Source organism: Peromyscus maniculatus, chromosome 14 (genome assembly GCF_049852395.1).
Source record: "Peromyscus maniculatus bairdii isolate BWxNUB_F1_BW_parent chromosome 14, HU_Pman_BW_mat_3.1, whole genome shotgun sequence".
NCBI classification, from domain to species: domain Eukaryota; kingdom Metazoa; phylum Chordata; class Mammalia; order Rodentia; family Cricetidae; genus Peromyscus; species Peromyscus maniculatus.
The window spans coordinates 58,440,174-58,453,481 of record NC_134865.1 but is presented as its reverse complement, the minus strand read 5'-3'; the positions used below and the strand labels follow the sequence as shown (position 1 = coordinate 58,453,481).

The following is a 13,308-nucleotide window of genomic DNA, read 5'->3' as shown; positions in this document are numbered from 1 at the left end:
ACTTGTCCAAGGCGACAAACTCACTTGGGCAAATCCATGTCTGTCAGATGCTCGGGCTCTCCCTTTCTGTAGCCATATACCTTCCCTGCAGGGGTTTCGGGCCCATTTCCTATGAAGTTGACATGAACAGCTTCTGTGGAACACAGAGCTCTCTTTTAAATCAGTACAGACTTTTCATGTTGTTTTTTCAACTGTAGTAAAAAGCACACAATTTTCTACTTCTCATCTATTTCTATGTGTACAGCAGGAGTGCTAAATACATTCCCATTGTTCTGCAACAGATCCTAGAACGTTTTCATCTTGTGAGGCTGAGACTAGGTATCCAGGAAACATTGGGTCTCCCTCTCCTTCTGCCCCAGCCCTTTGGAACTCCTACACTCTATCTCTGTGTGCACACATTTGCCCCGTTGTGAGGGCTCCTGTTGGTGTGCAGGAGGACTGAAGGCTGACCTGATCTTCACACTCTTTCCAATCCTCTGCTATAAAGCGCAGGTACCCGCCATGTGCCGCCTGGCACTGCTCTCGGAATCCCTTCACGTGTCTACAGCCCCTTCTCACATCAGATGGCCACTTCTTGGGGATCAAACACCACAGATGACCCATCTTGTAATCCAGACCTAGTCACAAACCCTCTTCTCAGAACATGGACCACACAGCCTGGAGATCCAGGGCTAGTCTTGGTTCCTGACTGCTGCACCCCAGCACGCGGCAAAATGCCCGACACAGAAAATGCACAGGCTGCCCCATGCAAGGAAATGAACAAACCAAACGCTGCTGAAAAGTGACCGAGAATGAGGAGTTGTGAGGGCAGAGACCTGACTCTCCAACAGTATTTGGGAGAAGTAATTTAAACAAAGGGAGAAAAATATTAGCCAAACTGGAACCAGAACCTCTGAAAAATTTACTCTAAACATTACACACAGCAGGACTCCAGACTCTTTCTGATTGGCTATTGAATAGGAGGACGGGGGGGGGGGGGGGGGGGGCAGGGTGACAAAGAATGTCTTCAATTGCCAGGACTCCCATTCTCTGGTAGACGGCAAAGCTCAGAAACCCAGATGCTTACTTGAGAGTTAGGGCTGACCAAGCTGAGCATCCCATACCCACAAAATCTCACAAGTAGGAATCAACTCGGCTGTACTCTTCTGTCAACTTTCCTTCCTTTAACATCGAGGAACAGACAAATCCCCAGGATGTGTGTGCAAGCAAAAAAGCCAGAGATGGATAAAAATAATTCCATGACAAATGCTGGAAAACACACAAAGAGGCAGAAGCCAGACATTCGTGGGATTCCCTGACAGCTCGACCCACAAGGAAGGGCTGGTCTGGAAAAAACAGGGCCTCAGGTTCCTGCCAAGCTGTCTGAGGCCTGTCCTTCCCAAATCACTCCAAGCAGCAGCCAAGACTTTAGAGTAACCCTTCCAGGTCTCCCCAGGACTCACAAAGACAACCGCACCCCAAACCTATTGGGTATTCCTCACCTAGAAATTCTCCCTGGTGACGTGGTCCAGCTCCATGGAAGGCTGGCGGCCGAGAGGAGAGGAGAGACATGCATACTGACTCTCAGCCCCTAACGGCCCTCCGTGTGCTCAGAAGGCAGATAATGGAAAAGCAGGAAAGCCAACCCTGCTCACTAGCTAGGGAAAAGCCAGAACAGCCAGGCACCACCATCTAGAGACCGGAGACACAGCATAAAGAAAGGTCATCGACATGTGATATGAGCAACCGGGAGTCCCTGTTGGGTACCTGCATCCCAGAGTCCTGCTGGGTAATTCACACTGACCTGCTTGAGGCATGCCTCAGGCTTCTACACATGTGACTGCATTTGGCCCTAACAAGCCTCTTTTCTGGAGAATGGCCTGCAATTAATCTCACTTATTACCTCTGAAAAGTAACAACAGAGGGACGGCGGGCCAAGTCCAGCTCCAGAGTGTCTAGGGAACTGCAAGCCGCATGGCCAGGTCTCAGACTGTCTGGGCAAGCTGTGGGCTCTTTGCCTCCCTCTCCCACAACAAAGCCTGAGGAGGGCCTCCAGACAGACCAAAGGAACCAGGGGATTTGAGGCGCTGGGCTGAGCTCACACTGACCCAATGGGAGACGACAGCCCTGAGGCTGCATTTGGAGCAGTTTCCAACGGCGAGGGAAGAAGAAGGTTGTCTGGTGAAAACTTGTGTGATCCATAAAATGGAGAACAATAGGAACACGGGGCAGCGAAGAGTAACACTATCTGTGAGTTCTCATGAGTCACCCTTTCTTCATTCCTGTGGCTACCAAGTCTCCAAATTCTCCGACAAGCTGATGAAAGAGCAGCCAGCACTGGGAGTCTCTTTACATCTTAGCTCTGCTGGGCAGCCGCCTTTACTGAATTAGCAGGCTGTATCAGCCTGGAATCTACCGCTACTATCACAGAAACTAGTGAGAGTACCTTTTATTTACTTAGCCCCCACTTCCAAGGAGATCAAAGGCAAGCCAAGAGCTCTCAAAACAGACCGGTTTATATGTAAGTATGTTTACCCTATAAAAAGATTAAACGAACAGCTTAGGGTCACTTAGTGTCAAAACCAGTAATAAACCTCACATCTCTAAGCTACGAATCCCATAGTCATTAAGCTTAGTCACTTCTTACTACAAAGAAGGAACAAGAGGCTAGGTCAATGGCCAAAAACACCCACTTCACAGTGACTTACCATGTGAAAATAGAAATCAGGACTCAGGGCTGTGTAGACTGCCTCTGGCTGGGACCTCAGAACTCCCTTAGCACTCACTGCTCTTGGGTGGCTGCTTCCGGAATTCCATGTGGAACTGGAATGCCCGAGTTGAGCCCCCAGCTGTCCTAGCAACCAGAGGTTACCAAGGAGCCACAGAAGCCATCCCAGGGCTCCCTGGACTTCACTGGAACCTGGCAACTGGCCTTTATGCTTAAAGAAAAGCAAGTAGAGCTGATGTAGACCATTAGGTCAGAATGGAAAGCTGAGGGGACTTCATGGAGACTGCATCCTGGCTGCAGAGGCACTGAGGCAGAGAGAGGATGCCAGGTCACTGCAGGGCTCCCAGGCTGCCTGGGAAAGTCAAAGGAAACCAGGTCTTGGCTGTGACTCTGACACATCCCACCATCTCCCCTCTTATTTCCAACAGGTGTTGCCAAGAATTTTATTAAAGCCCCTCCCCTAAATATGCAAATTGGAAAAAGTGCCACTCCTCCAAATGTGTACTCTGACATCTTGTTTACAGTAGGGAAAGTACCGGTCACTGTCACCCAGCTACAATAGCAGAGATTGTAGCAAATATGCATTCCACAGGAATGGCTCTATCGTGTCAGGAAAACATGATACTTGCGAACATTTGTAAGGTGAATAAAGCTCTCGGTATGAGCAGAGCTTCTTTTATGACTTGTTTCGGTAATGTGGTTATTCTGTAGATTATAAATCAGACAACAGACTTCCCCGAGGAGAGGACTGTGTGGAGGGCGCCCTGTCTCAAAAGTGCTGCAGCCCCGTTTGTCTCCAACTCTTCGAATCCTCAACTGAGATGGTCTTTCGATCCCAACCACAATGACTGTGGGAATAGGAGACACCATTCCAGAGCATGATGTAATGTGTTTATGTTTATGTCACTTCCTAGACATGGTTTCTGGTTCCCGAATCAGCTCCTTAAATACTAATTCTGACACCAGTAGAAACTTCACCAGTTAGTTACTTCCTCCCTCCCCAGGGCTTCGGGCTTCCTTCTCAAGCTTCCAGCAAAGCAGCACAGAAGAGGCAGCAGCAGGCACCACTGGCGTTGGGGGTGGGGGTAGTGTTGGGGGTGGGGGTAGTGTTGGGGGTGGGGGTAGTGTTGGGGGGGGCAAACAAGTCACTGTGACTCCTGACAGCTTCATGCCAAGGGAAGAGGATCCCCGTGGTCAGAATGCTTCACTCACTCTAACAACCACGTTTCTTCATTGCTCATCTGACTGAGGGACTGAAGCTGCTGAATCCATACTCAATAACCACTACAGCAAGATGGAGTAGATCACTCTCTCGGTCAGGAAATTGCATATAGACAACAGTAGTTCAAACAGTGCTAGGAAATACATCATCTATATCACAGTTTGTCGTCCCAATATTGTTCTTTTTAAAAAATTATTAGCTAGAAGTGATGGTGCAGCACCCCTTTAATCCCAGCACTCAGGAGGCAGAGGCAGATAAATCTCAGTGAGTTAGTTCCAGGCCAGGCAGGGCTACATAGACCTTGTCTCAAAATCAAAACAAAACAACTTGAAGTTGGATGGTTAGGGAGGTGGGGAGGATCTGGGAGGAGTAGAGGGAGGGGAAAGAATATGATCAAAATATATTGTATAAAAAAACAGTAAAATGGAGAAAACACAAAACAAAATAACAAAACATTAATAATTATTACTCTTTGTGTTGGTGTGTGCACGTGCCGTGGCATCCATGCTGAGGTCAGAGGACAACTTCCTGGAATGGCTCTCCTTCCACAGTGGGTTCTGTGGGTTAACACCAGGAGGTCGGGCTGGTGAGCCAAGCACACCCCCAAGTGTTGTATGATATTTTGTTAGTGCTCTTACAAATAAAGCTTGCCTGGAGATCAGAGGGCAGAGCTAGTTACTAGTTAACCATAGAGGCCAGGTGGTGGTGGCACACACCTTTAATCCCAGCACTTGGGAGGCTCACACCTTTGATCCCAGCACTTGGGAGGCTCACACCTTTGATCCTAGCACTTGGGAGGCTCACACCTTTGATCCCAGCACAATTGGGACGTGGAGACAGGAATAGAAGGCAGGTGGAGACAGGCTCTCACTCCACATTTGGTCTGAGGATTCATAAGTCTCCAATGGCTGCTACTCTGCTTCTTTAGGTTATACTCTGATCTTTAGGTTATTACCCTAATATCTGACTCCTGGTTTTAACTGATAAGACTAATTAGGATTGTACTTCATCTGGGTCCAACTTTTGGGGCATGAATTCATGAAAAAGCCACTTGCCTGTGGCTTTGCAGCCACCAGCACATGCTGGAGCTGCACTCGGGGCTCCCGCCAGAGTCACCGCCTTGCCAGCTAGGTTTTCCTTTCTTTTTTTCCAAAGCCCTCTGAGCTAGTTTGGGACTTTTCTGTTGAAGCCTCCCTGCAGCAAACTCCATAGGCACTTGGGCTCCAAACACTGCCGGAGTTAACCCCTCACCTCCGGCAAGCTCTGTCTTCAGGCAGCTCCTGCCACTCATGCTTCTTCCCCATGATTCCCTGTGTGTGTTTTTCAGACAGATAGCTCCCTCCTCCCCCAGTGGGTTGTGGGCTTTCCTTGGACCCCTCCTTGGGCTGCTGCCACACTAGGTAGCTGCCTTGACACTCGCTTGGGTGTCTACCATTCTACACAGCAGCAGTCAGCCTCACACTTCACCATCATCATCAGAAGAAGACTTGGTGAGATAATTGGGAATTATCAAATGGGGAAATTAGTTTAAAAAAAAAAAGAAAATTATTTTCCCACATTGAAAAATGGGAAACACTATTATGATGGAGGCAGTTAGATCTCTGTAAGAGTACGCAATGTATGGTTTAAAAATGGAACAATTAAATGAAAAGATAATCAACTGGGATTGACACAATGTTAATTATCATTTTGGTAATTCTTATTAAGGTTTGATAATTCTTGATTTATCTCTAAAAAAGTTGGTTGATATGAGTGCCAAGAACAGGCCTTAGAAAAACTTATTAAAACAGATAATAGAGATATTCAGACCCAGACAGAGGAATTTAAAGGAGAACGAACCTCATTATAAAATTAAGAGAGGAACAGCCAAGGTTTTCAAACAACCAACCTTAATTTACCCAGTCACCTTACAGGAACAACTTGAAAATAACAAATATCCCCAAGGCTGTGTAAGAGCTGACTGGATTCCTGTGAAAATGTTAGATTTGAGGAGATTTAAGGAAGTGATAGTCTCATATGGTAAGCATTCACCTTTTGTGAAACAGATGTTAAATTCATGGATGATTAGTCACATAACTGCCCCACACGACTGGAGAGGCTTGATTATAGCAGTATTGGAGTTTGGTCCCCAGTTACAATGGAGGACCTAGTAGAACAATGAGGCTAGAACACTAAACAATGAAGTAGGGCTAGAGGTATTGAAATCTCCCAAGACCAACTTCTTGGAGAGGGCAATTATGGTGATGTACAAAGACAGTCTCTATATGATGACCACACCCTGGGTCTATGCCGTATAACAGATCTGAATGCTTGGGACAGAACTAAAGACGTCAGAAAGAGAACTGAGTTATCTACTAAAGTTAAAAAAGGCCCAAAAGAAACTTTCACTGATTTTTTTTTTTAAAAGATTGACCTCAGATGTAAACAGAATGATACTAAATTCAGAAACTAGACAAATAATAATTGAGTCTTTGGCTTTTGAAAATGCTAATTCACAATGAAAAAGGCTAATTAGGCTTTCAAATACAAGATCAGCACGCATAGAGGAATGCATCTGAGATATAGTCAATATTGAATCTCATAACCATGATGATGTTTGGATAGGAGAGGTGATTTCTGGAGGTTTGAAGAAAAATCAAAATATCAGGTGTTTTAATTGTGGCAAACAAGGTCACCTAAAAAGTGATTGTAGACAGGGTGTTCCTAAAAACAATGATTTTTTTTTTCTAAGAATAATCCAAATAGAAGACTCCCTCCTTTCTGGAGTACACAGTAGGTGTAGCAAAGGCAGACATTATGAATGTAGATGAAAAAAAGGATAGACAAGGTAACCCTCTATTATTGGGAAATACCTTGGGGGACCTCTCGCAGGCCCCCATATCAAATTTGGTTTAGTCATTCCCTGTCACCATGGGGGAACTCTGCCCCAGAGCAATTAAAGGACCTAATGCTTATTGTAAAAACCCAAACTGCTCTGGATGATAGAACAGCTTTAGAAGATAGAACAAAAATTTTAGGAGAAACCATAAAGCAAATATTTTGGCAAACTTCTATAAATGATCAAAGCTAAAGGTATGAATAAATGACATTGTAATTGAAGGTCTTGTATACACAGGGGCAGATGTAACAATAATTGCTCCAGAATCTTGACATCCAAATTGCCCTCTTCAGGAGGTAAATGTTCAGCTTTTAGGGATTGGCACTTTTTCTCAGGTAAAACAAAGTACAAGATGGATTAAATTTATAGGGCCAGAAGGACATGGAGGAAAATTAAAGCCATATGTGGCTAATATAGCAATGAATATATGGGAACGTGATTTGTTACAGCAATGGAATACCCAGATTAACATTCCTCCAATCTCAGAAACAAACAATAAACTAATATGTTCCTTGGAAAAATATTAAAAGGTATTATAAAGAACAGTTACTGACCATTCAGGCTGTACAAAAACAGGGCACAACAACTGCTCATCTTTCAAAATACCAAAAACCCTATCTTTAAAATGGTTAACTGACAAACCTATCTGGGTGGAACAATGGCCTTTGACATCAGAAAAATTACAGACCTTAGAACAGCTGGTACAGGAGCAGCTAAATGCTCAACAAATGAGGAATCGACAAGTCCTTGGAATTCTCCTATATTTGTTATTAAAAAGAAATCTGGAAAATGGAGAATGGTAACGGATCTAAGGGCTGATAATAAAAGGATTCAGTCAATGGGCTAAACAGAATTCCCTTACCTTCTCTAGTCCTAAAGGATAGTCTATTATAGATATTGATTTAAAAGACTGTTTCTTTGCTATACCTTTACAAGAAAAGGATAGACAAAACTTTGCCTTCATGGTGCTTACTTATAATAATTCTCAGCCTGTTAAGAGATATCAATGGCAGGTTCTCCCATAAGGGATGTTAAATAACCCCATCCTATGCCAATATTTTGTATGACAGTTTTTGGAAATGATTCAAGTACAGTTTCTTTAATCTATAATTTCCAAGAAATGGATGACATCTTACTAGCTGATTTGAATATAGATACTTTAGACAAAATGTTCGAAGAACTAAAGAAAGTTTTGCCTTGCTGGGGATTACAAATTGCTCCTGAAAAAAAATACACAGAGGAGATTCTTTTATTAATTACTTAGGATATAAAATAGGTCTAAAAAACAAAAACAAACAAACAAACAAAAAAACCCCAAAAGGTACAAATCAGGAGATCAACTGGGGACTCTTTTTTTTTTTTTTTTTTTTTTTTTTTTTTTTTTTTGGTTTTGGTTTTGGTTTTTCGAGACAGGGTTTCTCTGTGTAGCTTTGTGTCTGTCCTGGAACTCGCTTTGGAGACCAGGCTGGCCTCGAACTCACAGGGATCCACCTGGCTCTGCCTCCCGAGTGCTGGGATTAAAGGCGTGCGCCACCACCGCCCGGCTTGGGGACTCTTAATGACTTTCAAAAATTTCTGGGAGACATTGCCCATCTATGGCCCACTATTGGAATAACAACTGAAGAATTGAGTAATTTGTTTCAAACCTTAAAATGTGAGAAGGACTTAAATAGTCCCAGAGAATTATCAGCGGAAGCTGAGAAAGAAATGGCTTCGGTGGAAACAAAATTACAGGATGTACATATGGATCATTTGGATCTGGAGCTTGATTGCATTCTGGTTATTTTACCCTCTACACATTTCCCTACAGGGATTTTAATGCAGAAAGAAGATATTATCTTAGAATGGATATTTTTACCACACAGAGTAAAAAATTAAAGACATATGTGGAAAAGGTTTCTGAGTTGATTCTAAAAGGAAAATTAAGACTTCATCTGAGCCAGGTAGTGGTGGCGCACACCTTTAATCCCAGCACTCAGGAAGGCAGAGGCAGGCGGATCTCTGTGAGTTCAAGGCCAGCCTGGTCTACAGAGCGAGTTCTAGGACAGGTTCCAAGCTACACAGAGAGAAATTCTGTCTCAAAAAAATCAAAAACAAAAAACAAAAAAAAAGACTTCATCAATCGACAGGAATGGACCCAGCAGAAATTGAATTGTCGTACCTTTTACTAATGAGGAAATTCCTCTTTATGGGCAGAAAATGAATACTGGCAAAGAACTTGCAGTAATTTTGTTAAACTTGATTAACAACAAATATCCCAAAAGCAAGAGAATTCAGTTTATAAAGAGAACTAACTGGATCATTCCTCATTGTATGGGGAACACCAATTTCTGGAGACCCTGCATTCTATACTGATGAAAACAAATCAGGAAAGGCACGTTATAAATCTGGAAATTTAAGTAAAGTGGCTCAAAGTCCTTATGGTTCTGTCCAAAAGTCAGAATTATATGCTATTCTCATGGTATTAATGGATTTTACAGAACCTCTTAATATTGTTACTGACTCTCAATATGCAGAAAGAATTGCTTTACACATAGAAACCACTGAACTTATTTCTGATGAAGCAGAATTAACTTATTTCTATGATTATAGGAACTAGTCAGGAATAGGAATCAGCTCATATATATAACACATATCAGAGCCCATACTGTCTGCCAGGCCCTTTAGTACAAGGTAATGATGAAATCGATCAACTATTGGTAGAAAATGTGCTAGGTGCCTCAGAATTTCATAAAAAATACCATGTCAATAGCCAAGAGTTTGAAAAAAGATTTTTCCATCACTTGGCAACAAGCCAAGGAAATTATAAGAAAATGTCCTACTTGTTCCTTGTATAATCAAACTCCACTAGCTGCAGGAAGTAACCCAAAGGGCACTCAAGGAAATGAAATTTGGCAAATGCATGTGTTTCCTTTTGCAGAATTTGGAAAATTAAAATATGAACACCATACCATAGATACATATTCAGGATTTCAATGGGCAACTGCTTTGAGTTCTGAAAAGGCTGATTCTGTAATTACACATCTATTAAAAGTCATGGTCATCATGGAAATACCTATACATATTAATACTGACAGTGTTCCAGCATATGTGTCTAGTAAAATGAAACAGTCTTGTGTGTTACAACTTAAAGAATATTACAGGTATATGATACAATCCTATAGGCAAGCAGTTACAGAAAGATCTAATTGAACTCTAAAGGATATGCTTAATAAACAGAAAAGGGTAATAAAGACCCCCAGAGATAGATTGCATACTGTTTTATTGACTTTAAATTTTCCAAATGCTAATGAGAAAGGAACAACAGCTGCAGAGAGACATTGGATAATAGAAAAAAAAAAAAAACTACTGAATTAAATCAGTCTGTATACTTTAAAGATGTGCTGACCTCAGAATGGATAACAGGATATGTGTTATGTTGGGGAAGAATTTTTGTTTTTGTTTCTACAGGAGAAGAAAAGCTATGGAAACCATCAAAAATGATAAATATTAGATTTGAACAAAAGAGACCTCTTGATTAGAAGAGGTGATAGTTCATCAACCAGCACGACTATTCAATCTAAACTAACTTATAAGACTAACAAATGCTTTTCATTTGATCAGATATAACTTGCCAAAAGGGACCCTCCCCAAAGTTAGGGTTGGGGCAGGGTTTTGTTTTTGTCGTTCCAGGAGAATGAAGGCTAAGAAATCTGAAGACCACTGGACAAATGAGACATCTGAAGAAAAAGGATGAATCATCCAGAGAAAATGTCCCAAGAAAAAGAGTAAGTTGGCCTACTGATATATCACATTTCCAACAGGATAGAACTTCATAAATCTTCCTAAACGTCTGTTCTTTTTTTTGTTGCTGTTTTTGTTTTGTTTTTTTCAAGACAGGGTTTCTCTATGTCATTTTGGTGCCTGTTCTGGATCTCACTCTGTAGACCAGGCTGGCCTTGAACTCACAGAGATCCGCCTAGCTCTGCCTCCTGAGTGCTGGGGTTAAAGGTGTGTGCCACCACCATCCAGCTAAATGTTTTTTTCTGCTGGTCTTTTTATAGTCCCAGTTCAATTAAAAATTAAAGCTGGCTTTGGAGTTGGGAGTGTGGGTCTCTCCTTCTCTAAACCCAAGCATATTGTTAAACGAAAATCCAGAGTCTCTGTTTCATATTAGAAGAGCCACCTGGTATGGGACAGAAGAAAATCAAAATCGAGGGACTATTATTGTCACAAATCTCTTACCCCTCAAATTCATACTGACTCTTTAAAACTTTTCTTTAGGTATAGTTCTATCTTAAAATTATATATTAATTAATATATAACATTAATATCAAACTCTCTGTTTTGATATTAATGATCTTTAAGTTTTCTACAGTGAACGATAAAATTTCCCAACAGCCATCTCTGAAGTCTCCATAAAGATGATGGTGCCCCACAACAATGATTCCACTTGGACTATGGTAACACCACCAAGCTGACAAACACCACCCAAAGATCGGCTTTGAACTACAAACTGCTCAGGACAATTTCAAGGTGGCTGGCTGAGATGATCCAGCTACACAGACTACTCTAGCCAGGACTTGGGACAAGACCTGCACTTTCCCATTACAAAGAGACTGGACAAGAAATGATACAGCTAGCTCTCTCAGAACTTGACAATTATCCCAATTTTTTTTTTCAGGGTCCTCTAATGATGTCGTCAACCCCAGACAGCAGGAAGTAATTTTAAGAACTTGATGCCCATATTCCCAAGAGGTGAGCTGGTTGGTTTTTGGTTGTTCAGTGGGTTATGGATATTTGTCATTGTTTAAGGAGTTGGTTACAAATTGTTATTGGTAGTGGTCAAGAAAAAAGCTGAACAAAGGAGATTAAATTCAGGGATCTTCTTCTAAAAAGAAAAAGTGGGGATATAGACATAGGATAAAAAGATAGATTATTGAATCTACTTTTAGACCAAAAAAAGTAACTTCTAGTTTTAAATAATTTACATTGGCTTGGAGTTTTGTATATTGATAGAAATTCAAGGTTCTTTTTTTTTATACTGCATATATTTTAGAGAAATGACAGGATAAAAAGGTAGACTATTGAATCTACTTTTGAACCAAAAAAGCAACTACTAGTTTTAAATTTTTACATTGATGTGGATTTTTGTATATTGATACAAATTTAAGGTTATTTTTGTTAGAACATATTATACATACATTTCTACTCTTGTTCAAGGTATTGTACCTATACAGCTCATCTAACAATGTAATATGAATTTCTAGTCCTGGAAAGTTATTATTACAAACTATTTAAGATAGTAAAGAAATGGAAGTTAGTATTTTGTCACCTATTATAATCAAACTTATAGTCATGTTAGGTATGTTTTCAAGGTCAAACAGATATATTTTAGATAGTCAGATGGTCTTCAGACACTTCAGAGATCTACAGAATATGGCATTTAAAATGTTTTAATAACATACGTTTTTTCATCCCCCCCCCCCCTTTTCACAATGAGACCTGTCTGCTTCTGGCAATTTACTTCAAAGAAGATGATAGGCATTGAAGAAACTCCATATGGAGTTTACTTTCTCTGTGGCATAAGTTAGCCAATGGGCAAGAAAGTGCCCTTGCCTTGATTGCTGACAATATGCTGTCCAAATTGGACAAGCAGAACAGTGACTGCAGAATTTTGACAAGACAAAGTGGGATAGTCCTTCAAAAATCCTGTTTCACAGATAAGTCTGTCATATATTCTAGGCCTGTAGGCTGAAGATGGATGCCCCAACATTGCACAGGAACCTTGGGTGGCTGCAGCTGTTTCTCTCATTTCTTAGTTTTGGAAATTGTTTGCTTTGTACTTCCTGTTTATTCATGTAATATTATATCTTTCTCAGGTCTCTGATGGAGTTGAAGACTTTATAGTTACAGTTTTCCCTTTTAACAAATTCAGAAAAGACACTCACAAAAGAGGTATAAAGTGTATAAGGTTGAGAGACATTGAAAGATTGTTTTGGTAATGCAAGTTAGGATAGAATGTGAATTAGGTACATACTTTTGACTCACCAAGATTACATAATGTAGTATTCTCTCTGAATTTTTCAAATGCTAATGGACTAGGCATTGTTAATGTAATTATTGTGTGATACATTTGTATATAATTATTGTATATAGTTTTTCTATGTTAGGTAAAAAGGGGGAATTATGTGATATTTTGTTTGTGTTCTGACAAAGCTTGCATGGAGATCAGAGGGCGGAGCCAGCCACTAGTTAACCCTAGAGGCCAGGTGGTGGTGGCACACACCTTTAATCCTAGCACTTGGGAAGCTTACACCTTTAATCCTAGCACTTGGGAAACTCACACCTTTAATCCCAGCACTTGGGAGGCTCACACCTTTAATCCCAGCACTTGGGAGGCTCATACCTTTAATCCCAGCACAACTGGGAGGTGGAGGCAGGAATATAAGGCAGGTGGGGACAGGATCCTACCCCCTATTCGTTCTGAGGATTTGTAGAGGTAAGACGTCTCTAGTGGCT

The 13,308-nt window shown here is 41.4% G+C and overlaps 1 protein-coding gene across 43 annotated transcripts in view; it reads right to left on the bottom strand.

The window, feature by feature from the left end:
* Ttll5 (tubulin tyrosine ligase like 5) overlaps positions 1-13,308 on the bottom strand; it is a 249,942-nt gene that overhangs the window by 100,267 nt on the left and 136,367 nt on the right. The gene's annotated exons all lie outside the window — the stretch shown is intronic.